This window comes from Nilaparvata lugens, chromosome 9 (genome assembly GCF_014356525.2).
Source record: "Nilaparvata lugens isolate BPH chromosome 9, ASM1435652v1, whole genome shotgun sequence".
Classification (NCBI taxonomy): Eukaryota; Metazoa; Arthropoda; class Insecta; order Hemiptera; family Delphacidae; genus Nilaparvata; species Nilaparvata lugens.
The window spans coordinates 8,193,953-8,219,680 of NC_052512.1; positions in this window are offsets into that span (position 1 = coordinate 8,193,953).

Sequence of the window (25,728 nt, forward strand, 5' to 3'; positions counted from 1 at the left end):
GTTATTTGATAATAGATGAAGAAGGATAGATATATTGTGGTCTTGAAATTGTTAGGGCTAATAGCTTGAAGGAATCTGAGAAATTGATTGATGATTTCATAGATGAATTGAAACACATAGGTTATACTGAAAAAGAAATTGCAACTATTATGATATGAATTTTACTACAGAAGATGAAAAGACATTCATCTACAACAAAAATCTTGTTGTTCATGTACAAAACTGATAGATTTTATTGATAGGGTCAGACATCAGTCTCACTCAACAGGAAAGATTATTGGTGCTGCACATAATGTACCTAATTTAAATACGAAAAAGTAAATTCTACCAGTAATTTTCCACAATCTAAGTGGATATGATATGCATTCTATTTGGAAATCATTTTGAAACCAAAAACTAAAACCTGACATTTATTTGGAGACAATGTTGTTGTAGTAATTCTAAATAGAGTTGAGATAGTATTAAATAACCAATTTATGTTGGATAGTAATTCCAGAGGAAAGTAAAGCAGTTATGTTGATTTCCATTAAAACTATATTAAAAGATATTTCCAAATGAATCTTAAGTTTTAATGTCAGTACAGACATTATCTCTATGACTCTATTGTATCCAATAGAGTGTGCTGACATCATGAAAAGATAAGATACATGGAGATATATTGACACATCAAACTATAAAAGAAATCATATGTGTTAAGTGATAGAAATAATACAATTATAGGGAAATTTGAAGATGAGCTGGGAGGGCTAATAATATCTGAATTTGTTGGTTTGAAACCAAAACTGTATTCATTCATATTATCTGATAGTGCAGAAGAAAAGAAGGTAGGGAAGGGTAAAAAAAAGTGCTCGTGAAAAGCAATTAAGTTTCAAATTATATAAAGATTGCTTTTTTCAGGAAAAGACAAAAATTGTAAAGTTTTATTCAATTGAAAGTAATATTCACACAGTAACTACTCTGAAAAGAGAGAAGATAGCGTTATCACAACATGATAATAAAAGATTTTTGGAAAATGATGGGATAAGTACCTTGGCTTTTGGACATAAAGATTTAGAGAGTAGGAAGAGGAAACATGTTGATGATGATCATTGAGAAAGTATTATCTCTTCCATATGAAAAAAATGAATTTCCAGATTCTATATCAATACAATTTTTTTAGCTCAATTCTTCGTTTAGTCTAAGATTCTTCGTTATTTTAGAATATAAGATTTTTTTACTTCAACTTTCGATTTTTATCAGTGAATATTGTTGTATAATTTGTATTTATCATCAAATTTGAGCTTGTTTATGATATCAAATAATACAAAGATATTGTATGATTTTTTCTTGAATAATCTAATAATTGGAATCAATGAATTCATTATGTTCATTATGGTTACATAGTTTGTATTTGTGTACATATCTGGAATACTGAAATATTACTATAATGTTTTTGAGAGTAGATAATTCATTATTGAGATTTATTCTAATCTCTATCTAGAATTTCAACTTCACATCACTTTCCTTACCATGCCACTCAATCGTGTGTATTCATAGAGAATTAAGCAAAAGGCAGTTGTTTTTGGTTTGAAATTTTCTGTTGAATCAAATGTCAATTTTACATCTATTGCTCCAGATTTTAATAATTCATTTTGTCTGCTGCAGTCTATAACAATTAATTGTGTGTATTCACGAAATGTATCATAGTTTATCGATGTATAGCTATCATGTTGTCTATGAGGATGGTTTAAATGTTGAAAATTTGAAAACATATGATACAACAAGTGTTTATTACCTATTATACTATCATAGGTGAAGTATTGTGCATTCAAATACAAGCAAACATTGTTGAGTTTACAAGAATCAAAGTTTGACATATTTCCAACTATACTATTTTTCTTAGCTCTTTGAAATCCAAGAATAATCAATCTAGGCTTTTCCATTTGTGATGCTGTTTTCACTGTCCATTGTTGTGTGGTGGCTTCAGGCAATGATGTAAATTCATGAAGCTGCCATGATCTGAATGGTATGACAATACCCTTATCATTGTGAGATAGATTTAATAAATCAATGCGAATTGAGTCTGAAACATGTATATAGGGTACACACCATTGTATCTTTGTTATATCAATTTTTTATTTACCTGCTGTGGTTGATTGATACTATTTTCATCTGATGATGATCTTAGAAGAACTAACTCTGCTGAACATTCAATATAACTTTTTATGATCTTCCATTATACCTAACCACATTTCTAATGGAATTCAAAAACGGAATTTTTCTAAATTGTTTCATCCTTCTAATTTCTATCCACATTTTCCATTACTCTTTCATTGAGTACAGATTAGATGGGAGATTTTTCATTGTGGTTGTAATTCCTACATTACGGTACAATCAGCTTCAACTCCATCTAGTTTATATCCAATTCCATCAAATATATGTTATACACCATTGTTTATTAGAGAATAATCTGTTTTTGTATTTTCTGCTTTCTTAACATCAATATCACCTCCAATTAGGAGAAAGCCTTTACTTGGTAGTGTGTGTTAAGGATTATATGCCATCTATTGCCAATTGTGTAAACTACTCCAATTATGAAACTCAAGTCATCCTCTCTCCTTTCCTATTCCTTTCTTGACCTTGGCTGTGGGCAAACCAGACCTGTTCCCATTCTAACATCTCCATGTCAACAAATCGTTCCTGTCATCTCGCCAATAATTGACTATTACATGACGTTCTCACTCCAATTCCCATAAGTTTCATTCCTAACTATACAGTCATATTTGCTCAATAGTTAATAAACTCTGTCCTCCATAAATCTCATAGCACTATCTTTCGCATTTGGTCCAATCTCGGGCTACAGATAGGATCAGTAAGTTACGGAAGTTGTGTCTTATTTCCAACGCTTATAACTTGTGGAAAAGTGTATTGTGTTTATCATTACTCATCAAAGTATGGTTACTCGCTCAAATGAGCATACAAGTGAAAATGTACATAAGTGGTTTGGTTTTTGACAAAACATTACGAACGTTCAGTGTTGTGTTTGTTACTTCGTGATCACAAGTTTCAAAGTTTTTTAGATCAGTGTCTCGATATTCCAACTGTGTTATTCAAAAAGAACACAAAAAAATATGTGAAGATTACCATTCACTTCACATAGGCACCCTTATTGTGTCAAAAGTTATTGAATTCCATAAATTTTCCTGTTCTTGGAATTTGTATAATGATGCTTTCCGCCATTACTCAAGTTGTTGTTTCTCCTTCTTCTCGTGATCATGTCCACCCATGTCCGTGTCAATTCATGCATCACCACGATTCATTGGATCAACTCATCATTGCCTGTTATTGGTAGACTTTGGATCTACATCTTCAGGTAAACACATCAGGGTCAAGGTTCTCCTTCCCCTCCCCTTTGGTCACCTCTCTAGTTGCGTTCCATTCTGTAGTACCTAGCAGATGTTCTGCTATTGTTTAGTTGCTCTCACCAGACTAGTTATTGTCGTCTGCAAATGTAAACAGACAAAATGTCAAATTACACTCCAGCCTTTGCTAACCTCAACATGTTGTTATCTGATTCAACTCTAAATAAGAGTGAAAGCAGTGAAAACAGTTCATTTGATCAAGCAAAAATACAGTTGAAAATCCTTTTGCATAAAGCTTGTTCTAATTTGGAAAAAGTCGCCATAACTTTGGATATGATTGGAATTGAGGCATCAAGTAGTGACATCTTAGTCAAAATAAACGATCAACTTGAAACTTTTGAAAAGTGCCATGATGAAATAACACATATTTGTATTTACCAAGGAATAAATGACGATTTAATAGAAACTTTATCTAACAATTCAGGCCATCGTACGCAAAATACATTCAAAAATCAAAAAGTTCACCATCAATTTCAAATGCAAGTACACTCACACAACAATGTGTGAGAGCTAGTAACATTCAGCTACCCCGATTTCAACTGTCCAAATTCAATGGAGATGTGTCACAATGGAATCAATTCATTAATTTGTTCAATTCATTAGTTTATCAGAATGATGGTTGTCTGATATTGAGAAATCTCAGTACCTCAAATCTTGTTTGCAAGGCTCAGCTTCAACATGTATAAGCACTCTAACTCTGTCAGATGATAACTACAAAATTGCATTTGATCAATTGACAAAAAGATATGCAAATAAACGATTAACTTACACTCATTTCATGGACGAAATATGGATTGCAAATCCATAACAGAGTTAGATCACATGTCCATTCGTGAATTAATCGACACTGTATCAACTTCAATTGAAGCATCAAAATTGCAAAACATTGATAACCTTTCTGATTTTGTATTGCTATCTATTCTACTGAGAAAAATTATCAGAAAACTTGGTTTGAGTTTGAAAATAGTTAGCTCCAAAGCAGTCTCCTACTTACAAAGACCTTGTTGATTTTCTAACAAATAGCAAGAGTGATTGAATTAGTTCAACCTGCAACTTCGTCTTCTATGGTTAATGGAAAACCTAGAAAAACTCAAACAAGTTTAATCACAAGTCGACTCACTAGCCCCATCAAGGTAACAAATTTCAAGACAATATGAAAAATAAGTCTAACCCTCGCCAGTCATGCAATGTTTGTAAGTCAAGTGAACATATTATATATTATTGTTCGAAACTCATTGAAATGCCTACTTCTGAAAAATATGAAGTCGCTAAACGATTGAATTTGTGTTTTCAATGTCTTGGCAAGCACAATAGAAATGTTTGAAAGTCTACAGAAGCTTGCAAATCTTGTAACTCAGACAAGCATCATAGTTTGCTTCATGTTGACAAGTATCAGTTGATGAATCTGATAGTACTCTCAAGTCAAATAATATTGAACAATTCAGTGCAGTAATGAGCAACACTAGTTTGGCCATTGCTAATGGAAGTAAAGATTCAGTTTGTTTACTGGGTACAGCTATCATAATAGTGTATGACACTTATGGAAGACCTCACAAAGCAAGAGCAATTCTCGATTCCACTTCTCAGATAACAGCTATCAATGAAAGTCTTGTTTAAAAGTTACATCTGAAGCCTGTAGTTTCTGAGAAAAAGTTGATTGGCATTGGTTCTAAAGCAACAAAAAGTTTTGGAGAAGTACAACTCCATGTTTCATCGCCTAAGAGAATTAATTTCAATCTATATATTTCGGCTATGGTACCAAAGAATATAACATGCAATCAATCATCAGTCTCACTCAATATGAGTGATTTCAAACATTTATCAGACCTCAATATTTAGCTGATGAAAATTTTCACAAATCATCACCTGTTGATATACTTCTCGGTGCTGATGTTTTCATGCTCACTTTGTCTGAAAGCAAGCTAGGTGACTCATTGAAATTTGAAAACTCTCCTGGTGCTCCAAAAACTGTCCTTGGTTTTGTCATCATAGGTCAAACCAACACTCAATCTCAAACAGCAAAGAGTTCTGTGTCTAGTTTGCTAACTTGCATTGAACCCGTTGGACAATTAATTGAAAAATTTTAAGCTTCTGAAGAAATTAAAGTTGATGAAGTCGTTGATCCATCTCATGAATACTGTGACAAGTTATTCGCAGGAACAACTGTACCACTGCCATCAGTGCATTACAAAGTTGCATTGCCTTCCACAACCAAAAATGTATGTTTGGGTGATAACCGTCAAGCCTCAGAAAATCATTTTTTGCTTTAGAGAGAAAGTTAGATTCAGATAACGCTATGAAGCAACAGTATCAGGATTTTATGAAGCAATACATGCTTCATGCTTTTTTCCCTCCAAAATCTGTTTGAAATATGTTATTTCAAGGTGGGTGGAGTGTTAAGGATTATATGCCATTTATTGGTAATTGTGTAAACTACTTCAATTATGAAATGCAAGTCATCCCCTCTCCTTTCCTATTCTTTTCTTCACCTTGGCTGTGGGCTAACCAGACCTGTTTCCATTCTAACATCTTCATGTCAACACATCGTTTGTGTCTCGCCAATTATTGGCTATTATGTGATGTCTCACTTAAACTTCCCGTAAGTTTCATTCCCAACTATACAGTCATATTTGCTCAATAGTTAATAAACTCGGTCCTCCATAAATCTTATAGTGCTATCTTTCACAGCGTGTAAATATCATGTTGATTGACACTGATATGAATTCCATCATTATAATTCCATGTTTGAGATGCATATGGGGTGTGACTATGATATTGAAGTTTAGTTACACATTCATAGAATTTTACTTTATCATTAACATTGAATATACTACTGCTACTGTTTATGATTTATTATACTTTTTTGATTCATGATTAAAATTTTTACCTCTATTTCATTATATACAATAAATCCTAATTTTTGTGATAATTCTATATTCTTTGTGAGAGTCTCAACTTCCTACACCTCTATCATTATTATCATCATTATTTTATTGTGACAGAATATTTGAAAATATAAGCATCCTTTTTCATACCACTGTGTTTTCTCTGAATATGTGAACGTAATGCTATTACCTCTCCTTGAAAATTATCAATTCACCATCTTGATCTACTGGTTTGATACTTATTACACTTAATCTATTTGTTTTTATTTGAAGATGAACCACTGTTGGGGTGATACTATTTGTTCTGAACAAAGCTCAGGCTAGAGCTACCAGTGGACTGTAATTTACTATTTAAATAATCAAATACAAACAAGGGGCAAAATTTAATCTTCAATTTGAGCCAGGTTATTTGTACAGTTAAACTCTGCATTAATGAACAATAAAAAGAGCAAAAACTCACCAGATTTAATCCAAGCTTGACTACTTGCCCTTTTAAGCCTTTATTAGGTGTTTTGATCAGGTTCAGGGTGGGGTGAAATCTGGGAATAGACAGGTTCTGGCTTCTGGGCCGTCTTCTCGTTGATTCTGTGTTCAACTTGCAGGCTATGTTCAAACAAAGCTCAAACTGATTCTTTATAAATTCAAATCCGATTCAAATTAATTCAATTAACACTATTTACGCTGGTATACTCATAATTCACACACACTACACTCAAACATTATCTACAAGAAATTTCCGATCGAAATTACATGACAAAAATACAAACTCGGTCTTCACAACAAGACAACGGGCTGACAAGACAAGACAAACTGAACTCGGACGACTCACAAAAACATCCAGAATGCCAAGCAAGCAGGACGGTTTGTGCTGGCGCAAACACAAGCCTGCTATTCGCAGAACCAGTCTCGCATTTTGGTGCTACAGTTCGAATGCTCTGGCCAAACCACTATTATTTTAGAACCAGGGGGAACAGTTGTATAAAATTCATATAATTCCCATTATAATAGGAATCCTCATTCCCATTATTATAGGATCCTTGAACAATATTACATTAAAAACAGATACTATTTATATGCATAATATGAACTGTTTTTGTAGATAATATGCCATTCATTTGCTGATAACTTTGTGTGTTGAAAGCCAAGAATTGGACCAATACTATCAGACATACTGAGATCATTTCTTTCTTTGTCTGTATACAACTCACATTGGAATGTATTATTATTTGCTTCAATTTTCAATTGATTGCTTGTAAGATTAAGTCTATCTCTTATATAATTAGAATATGTTCCAATTCATATGATCCTTCAGGTATTTGTACCTGTTGTTTATCATGGATAAATTTGTCATTGATATTGGCTTCAATATTTGGAATTGTATTGAATGTTTTATAATTCACTAGTCCTACTTCATAGTTGCTAGAATCATCTTAATCGACTGGTGGAAAATTTCAACAATTCAATGGGTTCTGATTTGCTGTTGGTGTAAACATGATATTTATGATAACTTTTTATAAAGCCATATAGACATAAATGACCACATACTACTGAGTTATTATTCATTTCTTGATATTTTCATATAGTTGTAACATATTCTCACAACATTCATATTATATCCATTAATCCTAGTGGTGGTGATCAATTTCCAAAACTATCAAAATACTCACAAACATTTCTATGTTCAATATAACAAGTCCATAACTCCCAATCACACTTTCTCCATCTAAATTTTTACACCAATCTATATAAAAAGAGAGAGTAGGGTTGTTTCGTTCATGTGTTCGTTTGTTCATTGTTCACATCAAAACATGTCAACTTGTGGATTGCACACCGGAAAAACGGGAATGATTCAGATCTCCAAATTTTGAAGATAGATTCTAAAAATATCAATCTCATGCACCTGAAAGCCCAATTTCAATTTTCCTTCTAGATTTTTCAGAATAAATGTTCAAATTCATTTATGCTACCGTACATGGAGCTATATTATTGCAGCCCAAAGTGTGTTTTTTCATGAGGTGATTATAATTCTGTTACATGACTATCAATTTCGAACAGCCTTGTTGCACAACGGTAAACAAATTGCTCACGGGGCAATGGAACCATGGTTCAAATCCCAATGCTTCCCAATTTTTTTGTTCTCAATTTTCTTCCTTGAAACGTAATATTATCAATTATTTTTTGAAGGAATTTGTTTTCATTACAATTGAACTTGGATTTTATCAAATGATTATTTTAATGTTAATTTTGCACCACCATAGAAATGAATTAGACATAGTCTTCATACTTTAGGCCTATCATTGAATTTCATAAGAAAAACATGAATAGATCACAATAAAATAATGAATAATTTATATTCTTCAGTTATAATGTAATATTTTGTTTGGAATTGGGGAAAACAAAAGGCTGCCTGATTCAAATTGAGGAGGAACCTAATCGAACTGAAATTTATTGATGTATGGAAAAAATCAATATGATACTGTGACGTTCTCTAGTATTTTGCTTCTTCAGTTTTCTATACTATAATAAAGAACTGGCTTATACATGTAAGGAATAGGGAATTATGTTTGATGCATCATCACGTCTGAAATATACTCAACTGATTATTTGGAATTTTGCATATGGATCTTAATAACCGAGGATGGTTATTTATGCCTATTTTCAGTTCTTCAAGATTTCATATGTCAAGTTTTCAATTTGTCATGCTTCAGTTGTTGTATAGAAGCAGCTGAACATTTCTTTAAAAGGGACACTAGATGATAAGTATGATTGGGGATCCTATTCGAATAGAAATAATGATTTTCTGTTACATCGAAACTGCACCAATATCTCAAACTGTTCAAAGTTATTCTCATTCAAAGAAACTGATGAATCTCCATCTATCCATCATCTTTACTATGATAATGGGAAAAGAGCTGGCTCATACACGTACATGATGTAGGAAAATTATGTTTGACATCATCACGTCTGAACTACTGGACTGATTGATTAGAAATCTTGCATGTGCATAAATATTCTTCATTAACTGAGGATGGTTAATTCAAATTTCAATTTTTTAATATGTCAAGTTTCATTTTGCAGTTTTAAAATAGCCCCTCGTGAAGCACAGGTTACCTACTAGTTTCTAAATATTCTCATGCTGTTTCTATCTTTCATATGGACACCATGAAGGGTATATTGAGTTTCTTCGAATAATTTATGATTCCAATATTGAGAATGGTGTCTTTTTAAAGATTTTCCTCAATGTCTTCTCCATTTCTTCACTTCTTTTTTGAGTATTTTCTCTATTCTTTTTTCTGTTTCATTTCTTAATTTCACAACTTCATATGGCTTCAAGAATAGTCACCAAAGAATTCAGTTTCAGCATTCAATAGATTTGTAACAGAATAGCTGCAGAGTGTTCACCTGAACTTGCATCAGCGAATTTCACTCTCTCCCAAGCAAATGCAGCTAGCTCTCTATCAGCATCCATTCTATACTGATGGGGTCATTGTATGCAATATCATGTGCATGACCATGCTTCATCCAATTTATTTATTCCTCTATCTTTTCTTCTCAATCTTTTCCCAAGTTTGGTGCCTGGCTCACAAAGATGTAGCTTGTAATATAAAGCTCAACAGGTGGGAAGTCAATTGCTTTGTTCAATACACCACCAATTATACCAGATCCTAATTTTATTATAGAATATAGCTTTTTCTAGAATATATTTTTCCAACACCAATATTTTCCTTCTTTATCATTTTTATTATATATATTTTCTCTCATCAACATTCCTCCTGAGGAATCATCTACAATATTCAAATCAAAAGATCAACTGAATCAATTACACATCCACTCCATCTCTATAAATCCATCTATGCTTCATATATTAGCTTTAATCTCAAGCCATTTATTATTGAATTATTATGTTATCTTGGATTGAAGAAAATGTTCATGTTCTTCCATAAAAGGTGTTGAACTATTCATTTCAAATCTCCAACTAATTCTTCAGCTTCAATTTGAGAGCAACACCATTTTATATTATTATTGTATTTTTCAGCTTCTTTAATAGATATCAAGTACAATTGGTTCCAATTTCAACTTTCCTTGCCCTATACAAGGTATAAGGGAAAGTATTGCGTTTGGGAAAAAATTAAGGTACCCCAATTTCTAAATTCTTTATGTTTCAAGCTCCCCTGAGTCCAAAAAGTGGTTTTGGGTATGGGTCTGTGTGTTGTGTGTGTGTGTGTGTGTGTGTGTGTGTGTGTGTGTGTGTGTGTGTGTGTGTGTGTGTGTTGGTGTGTGTGGTGTGTGTGATGTTGTGTGTTGTGTGTGTGGTGTGTTGTGTGTGTGTGTGTGGGTGTGTGTGTGTGGTGTGTGTGTGTGTGTGGTGTGTGTGTGTGTGTGTGTGTGTGTGTGTGTGTGTGTGTGTGTGTGTGTGTGTGGTGTGTGAGTGAGTGTGTGTGTGTGTGTGTTGTGGTGTGTGTGTGTGTGTGTGGTGTGTTGTGTGTGTGTGTGTGTGTGTGTGTGTGTGTGTGTGTGTGGTGTGTGTGTGTGTGTGTGTGGTGTGTGTGTGTGGGTGTGTGTGGGTGTGGGTGGTGTGTGTGTGTGTGTGTGTGGTGTGGTGTGTGTGGTGTGGTGTTGTGTGTGTGTGTGTGTGTGGTGTGGGTTGTGTGTGTGTGTGGTGTGTGTGGTGTGTGTGTGGGTGGGTGTGTGTGTGTGTGTGTGTGGTGTGTGTGTGTGTGTGGGTGTGTGTGTGTGTGTGTGTGGTGTGGTGTGTGAGTGTGTGGTGTGTGTGGGTGTGTGTGTGTGTGTGTGGTGTGTGTGTGTGTGGTGTGTTGTGTGTGTGTGGTGTGTGGTGTGTGTGTGTGGTGTGTGGTGTTGTGTGGGGTGTGTGTGTGTGTGTGTGTGTGTGTGTGTGTGTGTGTGTGTGTGTGTGGGTGTGTGTGTGTGTGTGTGTTGTGTGTGGTGTGTGTGTGTGTGTGGGTGTGTGTGTGTGTGTGTGTGTGGTGTGTGTGTGTGTGTGTGTGTGTGTGGTGTGGGTGTGTGTGTGTGTGTGTGTGTTGTGTGTGGTGAGGAGTGAGGGTGTGTGTGTGTGTTGGTGTGTGTGGTGTGTGTGTGTGTGTGTTGTGTGGGGTGTGTGTGTGTGGTGTGTGTGTGTGTGTGTGTGGTGTGTGTGTGTGGTGTGTGTTGTGTGTGTGTGTGTGTGTGTGTGGGTGTGTGTGTGTGGTGTGGTGTGTGTGTGTGTGTGTGTGGTGTGTGTGTGTGTGGTGTGTGTTGTGTGTGTGTGTGTGTGTGTGTGGTGTGTGTGTGTGTGTGGGTGTGTGTGTGTGGTGCGTGCGTTGTGCGTGGGTGTGGTTGTGTGTGTGTGTGTGTGTGTGTGTGTGGTGTGTGGTGTGGGTGTGTGTGGGTGTGTGTGTGTGTGTGTTGTGAAGCTTTCTGGGGAATGGACTATCACCTCCAAGGTTAGGTCAACACACATATAACGAATCTTGTACTGAGTCACCAGTATTGAGGTGAGGAATTTGAAAATGCGTGCGTGGACGCTAAGTGAACACCAGACTGATTGAGTCACTACAAGATCTGATACAATCGTCTGAATCGTGGGAGGCAAAAAACCTTGCTCATCTTGATTGATTTTCTTATGACTGATTGTATGATGATAAAACTTTCAGAGGTAGTGTAGCGGGCAATAAAACACTGAAAACAGATATCTCAAACACTATTACTGTGATTAAACAGCATATAAAATCATACAGGTCGAGCAAAAACCCCGATTTAGACAATCTATGGGACTGCATCTCTAATAAGTTCTGATGGATTGAGATAGGGTACTAAGGACCAGAGATCGTTCGGAATATACTTCGAGAACAGAGTCTTGTTGGTCTTTATGCTCTATCGTAGAGAAACATATTATCCAGCTGCATCTGCCATACAGTCGAGAAATTCGCTCCCAAGCCGAGGTTTGGTCCCAGATAAAGCTGATATATGAGCAGGTAAGGACGAGAATAGATAATATCGATCTGAACCCACAACATACATCCACTTAGATCTGTTCCAATATCCAGGTTGAACCAATTATTTCAATGATCGTACTTGATTGGTTCTTGATGACATGGAATGTGTCAGACACAATAATTGACAGGTTCAAGAAATAATCGAACTCAGAAGACTAATTGATAAAATTGAAATATAATATAAGAAGTATATAGTTTGACAGTGCAGCTATAAAGCTTGAATACAGATGAGAATAGTTTAACATTAACAAAAATGATTGGAAGTTTTCTTGTACTTGCATGACACCATGCATGATTCAACAGACTTATAATTGACAAATTAACAGTTTCTTTTTAAATAATGAAACAAATCATAAAAGATTATTAAAATTACTCAAGGTCGTGGTTCTGGCAGCGGAGGATAGTTAATCAACTACAAGTTCTTATAAATTCTATACCAGATAAAATCTAGGATCTTAACGGTTATAAGCGCTTGTTGGCATGGCCATTATACTTTAACAAAGAAAATTTCATATTTTTCTGCACTATATTTCTTTTTTAGAGCGAAGATTGGGGCTCCAAAACATAAAAACTCACGTGAATCCTCTTGGCGGTCATGGTTCCTTTGGATCAAATTTTGTATGATTGGTGGCTGGTCCCGGCTTCGGTCTTAGCACATGTGGATTTTAATCAAATATTTCCTTCACCAATAAATTAGGGAGTAATTGAATTAGAATTTCTAGAACAATCAATTGATGAATAATAATACAAAATAATGGATAGATTAGCCTAAGATATTGGCTTACAGATAAAAAATACAAAAATCAAACAAAATTCACTAATAGGTCTTTGATAACTCTTCAACAAGGTCTAATGGTGAGGATTCTAAAACGGAAGTGTCTTGCCTCCTTCTAAGCCTTTGGCTGGAACCTTTTTCTTGGAATCTCTGTGTAATTAATTCGCATGGAAATTCGCCATTGGTAGAATGATTATGATGTAGGCATCACGTCAGTGGTAAGCAGTAAAAATAATTCCTTTGATTACAATAATAACTTAATTTGTATAATTTTGTAAATTGCTTAATCTCTAGATACAGTTCCCTATACAGTGTACATACACTAGCATATAATATGATAAGGCAAGTTTGCTGGCGGATTACAGATTAATATATGATGCTTCCAAACGATCCTCCCTTTGGTGCCATTTCTATGACATATGATTGGCTTTGACTTGCCAAAGAGATTCATTCACCATGTGACTCAGTTGAAACAATAATTTATAATTTAATCTTTATACTTATGAAAGGCTAAGCCCCGACAGACTGAAATCACCAACACAGCCCAACTACTGAGCTTAAAAAACTTGAAATTTTGACGATTGTTATGGTAGCCTGAAAACATTCACTAAGAAAGGATTTTCAGGAATTCACCCCCCTGAGGGAGCTGGGGCCCCCCCCAAAATTTTGTACTCTTCAACCGCTCATTGCACAGCAAAGTCATGAGGAACTTTTTTCTTCAGCTACAGAAAAAATGGATTCATGCAGAAAAATTTCGATCAGGAGCAGAGTGGGGTCCAGGAGAGGGCATTTTTTGAAAATTTGATGTAAAATCACCACACAGCTCAAACTAATTGTCCTAAGACTTGAACTTTGCACAAATATTTTTCAAACATGCTAGACGTGCACTAAGAACAGATTTTAAGATATTTTGCCTCTAAGGGTTTCAAAGGATGAAAAAGGATCCTATTAAGTGAGGTTATGAACATGGTAAGGTGAGTGCCATATGGAAATGAGATAATTATTCATTGACATGTGATATTTAACATAGTTGTAATCATTGGAAATAACAAAATTATATGATAGAAATTCAAAAAAGAACATCTGTTCTATTATTGCTTTCTACCTGATTCACTCAATCTCAAAATTGTTCTGATAATTGATAAATATGTTTGATAATATTATTATTATGATATAATAAAAGTATTGTTTTAATAATGATTATTATCATTAAAATAATATAGTATTGTTTGGTAATCAATAAATATTTTCATTTTCACAAACTCTGTATAATTTATAATGGTGAATGTGAAACAGTTGCATCGAGGAAATTACATATGTTTAGGAAACCATAGTTTTGAACTTCGTTGTCCTGTTGCAATGTATAAGCCTCTACGTCACATGTATTATTAATTTTTCAGCTATAGTGAGGTCCACGTTATAATGGCAGTGGATAAAGATAGAAGGATAGCGATGCCGATTCTCTGTATTGATTAATTATATTCCTACACTGTCAAAAACATAATTGGCATCGTTGTGAATCTAAAAAAGCATAGTACCACCGGCTTTGTGGAATGATAGAGAAGGATAGCAAAACCAAAGTTGATCAAATACTGTCATTATAACGTGGACCTCACTATAGGACAGTTTTTTGAGACTGCTAGATAAACGTCTACAGTTTATCAATGCTGTATCGGCAATGATATGAAAATGCATGCAGTTAAATGTATTTAATTAAAGGTGTTGATATCTACATGATATTATTCTCTACCATTTTTTTTAATTAAAAATTCAAAATTATTCAAGCCTTGATAGAATGATTGACTCACTGTACAGTCAGTTGAGAATTTTATATTGAAATGGGGGGTATTTGGCAAGAAGAACAAAAAAGTAAGGTCCTATGCACCTTTTTGATATTATTTCTTCGAATGGAAAATGAGTTTTGTGGGTTGTCAAAACTCCTCCTGAGAGAGAACTATCCTTTTATCCTATCTTTTAGTAAAATAACAATGATTTCTGCATTGAATAACATCTATCAAACCAACAAGAATCGAACTCTTCGTTAATTTAGATAGTACCTACACTTCAGATTTATATAATTCTATTAATAAATTCATGGAAATTGGAGTACTTCCTCCAGTTAGTTGATGAAATTGATCATCATAGAGAAAATGATTATAATTTTATCAATACAGAATTAGTTAAAGAATTGTCGATGTACTGAGTTCTTGGTCAACAATAATTCAATATTGGTACTTATCCAATCATATTTTTTTTCAGAAGTTATTCCATTTGAATTAGAAAATATTATAAGCTCCTATCAATTTATCATCCATAACAATGAATTCTTCAAAACATGAATTTAATCAAATAAAAAATTGCTCATACTCCTGTATTCATGTTCGCTGTTTTCCACTTGTGATGGATAGCCAAAATATTGTGGAGCAAGCTGCATGGCAAATTGTAATCGAGGGCTCTGATTGGCTGAAAAGTTCAGGTCGGAGAAACCAATAGTGCCCAAACTACTAAGCCTAAAAACTTGAAATTTCGCAAATTGTTTATTGTAGCCTCAAAACTCCACTACAGAAGGATTTCAGAAATCTGCCCCCCCCCCTGAGGGAGCTGGGCCCCCCAAAGTTTCCACTTTTCAACCGTTCATTGTCAGATCTATGCAGAAAAAATTCCAATCAGGAGCACAGGGGGAATCAGGAGAGGGCCTTTTTCGAAAATTTTGATGTAAATCACACTACAGCTCAAACTTAATTGGATTACAGACTTAAAACTTTGCACAAATATCTTCAAACATGCTAGATGTGCACTAAGGACGGATTTTGAGATATTCTGCCTCTAAGGATTCCAAAGGATGAAAAAGGATCCTCTGAAGTAAGCTTATATGGTAAGGTGAACTCCATATGGAACTGAGATAATTGACACATGATATTCTAACATATGTAGTATCATTGGTAAGCTTAAAACAATTCATCAATAAGCTGATCGAATTGATTTTTCATGATTGAGAGCGGAGCTTACCATGTGTTTGTTCCATCGTTGTATGCTTGGCCAGTTTGGTGTGTGCCTTCTATCAGCTGTATATGGAGTCTCATACACTCCGATTAGAGCAGAGCACAAAGGTTTTCTCTGGTTAGGAGTTTGTTGATAATTCTTTTCCCAAATTCAAATTCTATTGCCATTTTCGCCACATTGAAAACTTTCTCTATAGACAACAAGATTACAGAAACAAAAAGTCAAACAGATACCTACATTTATTTGTAGAACGACCTTTTATATTCTATTAAATATAACTTAATATATAGTAACATTTTTTGTTAATATTTTGTGAATAAAAATTACGAGTTGATGAGAGATGCAAGTAATTCCTTATATTTGATCCGAATGGTTATTCATAATACACAGTAGTCGGGTCGCTGTAATCAAAAATTTTTATTTTCCAGAGCTTATAAATTCCATACTTAATGATTGACCATAATGTAATATATTGTCCATAATGGAAGTAATTGAACCACTCAAAATTAATGGCTTACTGGTCCCTCATAGATTTATAGTATTCCTGGTGATTGAGCCTGTCTTTCCAGCATTGTCAATTGATAATAAAGCTTAATTTACAACTAGCTTACCCAGCGAACTTTGTACCGCCAATGTATCTCATGTTACACTTGACTTTATTGGTGAATCATGAAATTATCTGACAATAACAGTCCATTTACATCTTAATATGGACTTCCTATGTGCTTAGTCATGCAGCATTATTATTCCGAAAACATATTATTCTTCTCAATCTGTTGTAGTAATATCTATCAGTAAAGTTTCAATTAAAACAAAAGGTTATATCAGTGTTTTGAAAGAAAAATATTCAATGTTTTCATAGCTGTAGATTGTCGATAGTCCAGGAATATGCAATGTACAATGAATCACACAGAATTCCTATTCTTTCCATTTTAGGAAGAACATAAGTTAAGCTAAATTCAATAATTGTAAATCATTCTTCCATTCTCCAGTAGTTAATGAATGCAATATGAATACTATACAAATATACTATACAATATATATAATATCTACTATATATGTATATATATATTATATATATTATATATATATATATAATACTCTCTTCATTAGGTGAATAATTATTTTCAACATTTTCCAGTTTCTCAATGATAGGGGAGTGATAATATTTGTATAGGTCTTCTAAGGACCCATTATCAACAGCTGGTACCAATCAACTACACTTCAACTCCAAACAACCGTTTTAATACCAGTACACAATATTTATCACAGGGTGATATGTTTATTACAGCTGGTAACTTTAGATGCTGAATCATATTATCACAATATGATCTTGAATCATGATCATCTTTTCGTTCTTCAGTAGCTGCTCGGCAAAAATTCCGAAAACAATTATGTCTGAAAATGGATTATGAATAATTATTATTAGCCCCCCTATCAAAATTTCTGTTCAGAAACCATCCTCAATATTCATACAACATATTCCAAAGTTTCATGCCGTTATGTCAAGTATTTTCAAGTCTACAGGGAACAATCAACCATACAAACAAACACTGTAACGTTCCAAAAATCCGAATGGATAAATAAAAATTCCTATTTGAAGAAATTTATAGGTCCAATAAAAATAATAGGCTAATATCACCAAAGATGATAATGTTAAAGATTAGATAATATCAGGCATATGGCTTAATTGTACAACAGCCGAATAGAAATGAAAAATTTTTGCTTCCTATATATATTATATAGAATATTGAAAATTTGAGGTAGGCATAACATCTACTGATTGGGGACCTAATGATCGACCGAGTCGCATAACGTAGAATCTGACCAAACCCTTGGCAGAAACTTATTGTAACAAAACAGTATGCAACTTGAGGAACTAAACGTTCCACGTGGCTATTATTGTGATATAAGAATCAATCTATAACCTTATAAAATAATTTTGCATGTAAAAGCATATTTAAAATCCCAAACAAAATAATTAAATGTATTAAGGAAGTAGGAGGTCCTAGGCGCATGAATACTATAATAATTTGCATGCACCAATCAAATGGTAGCGATTAATAGGCAGCAATAGTGAGCCGATTCAAATATAATTGTATATATTTCTACAAATGATAAGAATTTATGAATTTTATTGGTGCAGTTTATTTTTTGGATATGGCCCAAAGGCAAATAATTATTAAAGAGGTACATAAGTAATAATTTATAGTTTGGTATGGTCTATTTGAGCCATGAATGCGGAGGAACGATTATTTAATTTCATGTAAATTTAGAAATCGGAAATGAAAATTGTAAATTAGAAAAGAGAACTTCGACACTTGCCTGCCAACCACCACCATGAGATGTCACCAAAAAATATAGAGCGCAATATCTTACTATACCTTTAATAACTTCAAGTTGAATCGAATTTCTTAATTTTTCTCATAAGACTTTGTGATGCCAATGTAAAGCATTTTTAAATAATTTTTAACCCCTTGGAAGAGGTGATTCCGGCTACAAATAATCCAGGACCACCAGGAGTTTGGATCGACATCAGCAGCTCATAGAAAATCCCAGCACGTGAGTGAAAAATATTTGAAATAGTGATAGGGCGACCCCAATGCTTCGAAATGAAATAAGAATCAGATCTAGCTCATCGAAAGGGTTTTTTATAAATAAGAATTTGGTAAACATACTTGCACAAGTTTAGTATAAAAGGTATTTTATCAGATAGTAAAGAATCAATCCATATATCAAAAGATCCATCAATCAAAGATACTAAGTTCCAGGCTGTTAATACAATATTATATGATCATTATTTCTACAATATAATTGTGATAATATAATGTAGCTCTGATTCACTAGATGAATGATCTATCTATTCCGTCAGGTGTCGAATCTCGCACCCTGGAATAAGTTTGAGAAATGTAGAAACAATCAATATCATTAGGTCTACCATACTGAAATAGTGCACGATATTCTGTTCCATACAAATATCATCAAAAATCATAACTGAATTGGTGGTGGCATCATTTAGGTGTGGTATCATCATCATTGTGATATTTCGAGGTCAATTTTAGGTATTTGTATCATAATCGCTTCAAAAGTTGGTATTATCTTGTTGATGTGATTTGGTAATACATACAAGTTTGAAATTGACAACATTCTGTGCAAATAGTAAATTAGATACTGTATAATTTGTTCTCTAAGAATTACTTGAGCCACGAACAATAAATCTTATAGAATTTGATAAAAGTTCGCTGTGTCTGTGATAATTGATATTCTTCTTAGTAAGGAATCTATCAAAATTTATGACAGGTGGTTTTGATTGATGTTTCAATTTCAGCATATTTTTTATATTTATGTTATATTATCACCTCCAACTCAGAATTATGAGATTTCCAAATCCAAGCCATTTAACCTATACCGTAATTCACTACTTTCTCTTTAATACTTTTTCAATTAGGAACATATCTGGTTCATCAGTTTTATTCAATTCATATTCATAGAATGTACCCTCGATAATTCATTGTCATATCTTCAATCTATGAGTAAAGGGTAAAGTAGGAAGGACATTTTTATAGTGAAGATATCAGGTCAGTTTGAGAGGACCTTTCTCCAATAATATTGAATTGTATCGACTAATGCATACTTATCACAGATCTATATTTTGGTTTACTTTGATTGTCAATTTTATATTGTGCACTTCTATCTAAATTCTTAGTACATATTTTTCATTTCCTATATTCATCAATGATTTTCATATTAATGCTACAATGTGTGGTGTTGTTATATTTGAAATAGTTTTGGTAATAGTGCCAACCATTATGATTACTCTGTAAAGTGAATTCAGGGACATATTCTCTCAAGAGTTTCTGTTGAAACGTTCACAAATTGCAGCTCTATTATACTATTTGTACTGTAATGGTTGATCTTAATGTTTTTGAAGAAATTCTGAACAGTTGTGTTGTAGAACTCTTTACTGCATCAGTTGAAAATAATAATCTTATGTTTTTAAGTAGGGTTCAATGCTGCTGCCACCTCATTTCCAGTTTCAGTTTTCATTGTATTCCAAATGCAATTACTGAAAAACAGTAATCACAGTTAGTACCTAGGTATCTAGAATTCTCATTTAATGTGCTCAGTTGGACATGTCAACAATATTAGCTGGATATAAATCTTTTAGACCTTCCATTTCAGTGTGACATGTGAGGAAATAAACTCTGACTCAACATGTAGCTAAGTGCAAGTTTCTCTCTTGTGGACATTCCTTTTTAAATATACAAAGTTGCGGTATCTAGTGGGTGGGTGAATCATTATACTTCTATATTATTACATGTTTCCATATCATGCTTGAATGAAATTCCAGAAGAAAAAGTAAGAATTGGATTAAGTGGGATCAGTCATATACTTCCACTATTTTCGATTATTGAGAGTAATGTTTGGAATTTAGTGCAGCTGATGGTATGATTTGTAAAACATAGAGAAATTCTGAATATTTTTTAATATCTATTATATCATTATTATTTCTAGCATGCAAATCGACCAAAATTTGTCAATACTCATGAGCAATTTCTACTATAAATGGACTGATCCTTATTTTCTATTCAAACTTAACAAATGAGTGTCAATGGATTGTATTAGATTTACTGGAAAAGTTATTCTTACAATTTTTGCGTATAATAACAGTTTCTTAGTTATTCAGAAATAAAAAAAGCTGGATCTACTTTTTCTATAAGAGTGGGACTGATCTTTATTTTCTGTTCAATCTAACAAATGGGGTTCAAGGGTTTGGTTAAGAATTACTGAAAAAGGTTATTGTGAATTTTCTGTAAATTAACGGTTTTCTTGGTTGTTCAAGAATAAAAAAAGCTGGATTCTAGTCTTTTCCAAAAAATTGGGAATAAAAAGTGGGGATCTTCATTTGAGATTATTGTGAGATAGGGGATGGTCGGTTGAGTTAGTTTAGATAACATTGGGTTGGCAGGTTAGAACCAAGAATCAGCTTTGGGGTGGATTTGAGGGCAGCTTGGGGCAGCTTTGAGCAGCCTTGGGGCAGCTTTCTCCATTACTCTCATTTTACCCCTACTCAGGTTGCGCACAGGGGGGGGGGGTTTGAACCTGAAATCATGGAGTGGACAAATGTTTGGAATTTGAGGGTGTCAGCATTTTTAAAATGAACACTGACGACATTCTTCATCTATGAGGGAGAAGGGTGGAAACTGATTAGATATTCTCCTCAATTATGGGGGGGGGGTGTCAGTAGTTTCAGGGCCGTTTCCGAGCTCGAGATTTAGCTTTGAGTCAGAAAATTGGTTTTCCAAAATGGGGCGTAGCCGAAGTTTTTATGAGAATCTCTATTTTCTCATCCCTATAATTGGAAAGTTTTTCCATAACGAATGAAACATTCCTAAATAATTCAAAATAACTGAAACTCTACACTATTTTCTCTTAATTTCATTTTGTGTTAAATTTTCCAGTTTTTCGAAATGTAATTTAAATGTGACTTTTACTTTGACTACACCCCATTTCGGAAAAGCCAATTTTCTGACTCTAACTGTTTAAAAACCAGAACTTGCTAAATCCGAAGCACATATGGTTTCTGATTGGGCTATGCCATAGAGTGAAGATGAAATTATAATATCATGAGCTCTATGGTACAGACATAACCAGCTGATGAGAAGTGAAATGCTCTTGTTCGTGGCGTTCAAGTGTGTATGCACCTTTAGAAATGAGCATCTCCCACTGATACTGATATTTGTGAAACTAGCTTCATCGTTCTATTATGCTGTAGATGGATCCATATTCTCTATTAGTCATATTAGTCTTATTCTATCTATAAGTCAGATGATCTTATTATTTTCAGGTGCAAGAAAATATAATGGCTTCATAAATAATTATCTTCGAATTGTGAATGAAGGTATTGGTATGGTACCCATCAAGAAGCTTATTACAAAAACAAGATATGGATATAAAGTCCATAAGAGTACCAGGAGGTATTTCAGTGCGATTCAAGGATGTCATGTATTTCAATGATAACTGGAAACAAGGGTTTTTCAGCAAGTATCTCAATATCCTCCATTTACTCACATTCGACTCTTATAATGTTAATCGATAATACTAACACTGAAAAAGCCAGAAGGCCGGAAAGCTCTGGTGAAGATAGAATCCCGCTGAATTCTATAAAGGAGCCCTTAGAATTTAAGAGATTATGGTATATTTCAACGAAGTGTACAATAGAGGGGTGTCCGGAGGCTTTCAAAAGATCAATAATATTCTCCTTGCATAAGAAAGGAGACCCCAAGACCCAATAACTATAGGGCATTTCAGTCACGAATTCGATTTACAAAGCTACCATAGGTATTCTCTTGAAAAGATTAGAAGAATGGTAGAAGTCAGAAAATATTGCAGAGAACCAAGCAGGTTACAGAGCAGGTACTCATCCATAGATAATATATCGTATAAAGAGTTTAATAAAGTATTATACTGACGTGAGACATAGAAGAGTTTACTGTTTTTTGGTTGATTTCGAGGCCACGTATGATTTTATAGATAGGGATGCTCTCGTTTATTAAATTATTAGAATAGGCGTCTCAAATGAATTGTCCGCATGATCAAAGCCTTATATAGAGATACGTCTCCAGTTATAAATGGTTTGATAAGGGCGTACAAAGAATATCAGGCTTGAAAGCGGATTGAAACAGGGCTGTCTGTTGTCTCCGATTTTGTTCAATTTTTTCACACATGATATCTGCGAATTCAGTCGGAGGTTTGATAGTGAGAGGATTAAAAAATTCATTTCTCTATGCAGATGATTTAGTTCTGTTAGCGGATAATGTGAATATAATGCAGAGTATGATCAACAGACTAGAGCATATTGAACTCTGGCTGACGGCTTCAGCTAAGCTAATCGAATTTGAGTTGTTATTTCATTTGTTTTTCAAAACAGTGTTGTACGATGTTAGAGAATGAAATGTTTATCTTGTAGCCATGTTTATAGTGCAGTGTTATAATTGAAGAGCTCCATTCCAAAACTGCTAAGTCAATTTTTTCCGATTTCTGTTTTTCAGGTTATATCTCATCAAAACATATGACTTTATCATTAAATGATAAAGCAAATTTTGCTAGTGTGTTTCTTGCCAAAACCTGCTTCTTAAAGCTGTAATCACCATTCAAACATTAATTTTTTTCCAAAACATGTCAAGTCAACTAGTCTTTTTCCAATCCATGCATGTTTCTGCGCATGCGCAGTTTCATTTTCACAAAAAATGGTTAGATAAATTGAATAACAACTTGAACAATAATTCATATCAATCTTCTAATGATAAATTAACTTCCAGCTAGAATTCATTGGCACAGAGCATACAGTGATTCGCAACAGTTTTTCCCAATTTGTCAACAAATTATTTTTTGACTTAGCAGGTTTTGGAATGGAGCTCTTCAATTGGACAAAAATTGTAAAAAAAAATTTTTATCTATCTATCCATCTATGTAAAATCATGAACATTCAATTGTGATTAAAATATAAAAACGAAAGTCAATAATTCTCGAGGAACAAGAAAACTTTACACTCTATTATAATTGTGGAACTTGATAATAAATAGTTGTGATGTATCAGGAGTTGTCTATTATAGTAAGAGATCATTTCTAGAGTATATATATGCAATCTCCCTTTTATTCGGATCAGTAGGCTATGTTAAAATGGGAAGTTTGTTTTGAAATACCGTACATAGAATGACGAAATTTCTCCCATGTTAACATTTCAAGTGAACTCTCAGTAATTATTATTCAGTAATCAATAAGAATTGAAAAAACTAGCTTGGATTCTAAAGCTAATTGATGCCATAGAAATTGATATAAGTATAAAACATAATTGTACTTGTGAGAGGTACAATTGTCTACATTTCTAGTCGGATTGAGAGCCTTTAATTTGATAGAATTCTCTATTTAGATGGTATTGTCTGAGAAGAATAAAATTATTCGAGCTCAGGGAGTTTTTTGAAATTACGAGAATCTACCCTCCACAAAATAAATTGAAGAAATCTCTGAGAAAATGCATCTTATGTATATTACATGTAGGCTATAGACCAAAAAATATGAGGTTGAGAATACAGTCGACCTCTCTATAACGAACCTCCACTTGACGAAATCCTCTACACAATGGATTTTTACCTGGTCCCATGACATTTTGGAGTCTTGGCTGCTTATTTACCTCTATTTGAAGAATTTCGGACCTCTCAACAACAAAGTTTTCTCTTGACTGCAACATACAATGTAGTGTGTATAGGAAGCAGACGATCATTTCAAGAATTGTTTTGTTTCAGCAGAAAGGTCAATAGACTAAAAATAATGGTATTCAGGTAGGAAGAAGATGGGTGGTGCAGTCAATAGAGGTTGAAAGACATGTCGGAAATTGAATGCAAGTTACTCTAAATTGGATTTCAAGAACTTGTCATTTGTAGACCAGACAGTTGAACGACTTAATTTTCTAAATCTTGCTTTTGTCACACATTTCAATTCTTTGAACTGACTAAGATGATGATGGTTGTGACAAACTTGAGAAGAAGAATGCGTCAGATCAAGAAGTTCTAGAAGCTTCAAAAATTATTAGGCAAGGATTAAATCTGAAAAATATTGTACCAGCCTTTTTATATTCGACTGTTTGAAAAGATGTGAGTCGTTTATTGAATATGATGTTCTATTCTGAAAATAATGCAAAATTCAACCGAAAATTACTGACTTTTTCAAATAAAACATTAAAAAATAGTGAAGTTGAGTTATCATAGTATTATAGTGAAGTTATTGGCAAAGTTACCGTATTTTGCGTTCTATCTAATACGTAGTAGTGTGAAAAGTACTAAAAAATCTTTGATCAAGGAAGTTGAAAAATATTGTACTGAGTATGTACTTTGATTAAACTCTACTAATAGTACAAATCAAGCTTTCTAGAAATAAATTGGTGAGTTTACTTACCTATTAAATTCTATAATATTCAAAAAACAATTTTTTTTTTTTTAACATCATGAATTTTCTAATCTCCATATTAATAGGGCCTTATAGGTACCCTACCTACGTTCACGATGATATGTTTTATGTACCATATTCATTTATTTACCGCAGTGATACCATATTACAAGATCCATAAGATCGTGGCAGTTTTCTTGACAGAACAACCTCTGAATAACGAATACCTTTCAGCAGCGAATTTTTTCTCGGGATAATCGACTTTGTTATACAAGGGTTCGACTGTTTTTCTAACTTGTTTTACGATAGAAATTAACATACGTGAACTTCATCAGTAGTGGGAGTAATTATCATTTGAAAAATACTGAATATGAAAGACTCAAATCTCATTCAAATTGCGCTGGAGTTTTGCCCTCTTTTTGAATCATAATGAGCTTTCTCAACTATTTACTAGCTAATGAAGAGTATTGAAAACCTATTGAAGATTAAAAACCTATTGACATTACTTATTTATCTCAAGTTAGTTTCCTATGACGAACCTCTAAATATAGAGATTCCTCTTATGTTTCAGATGTTTAATAGTTATAATAATAATTATACAGAATAACTCTGTATATTGATCATGGAAATCAATGTATTTCATATTGACCATTCAACAATATTTTCTTCTGCTCTTCTGCCATTATTTCAACTCCAGTAATCAAGTTGAAGCATTAATTTCTCTG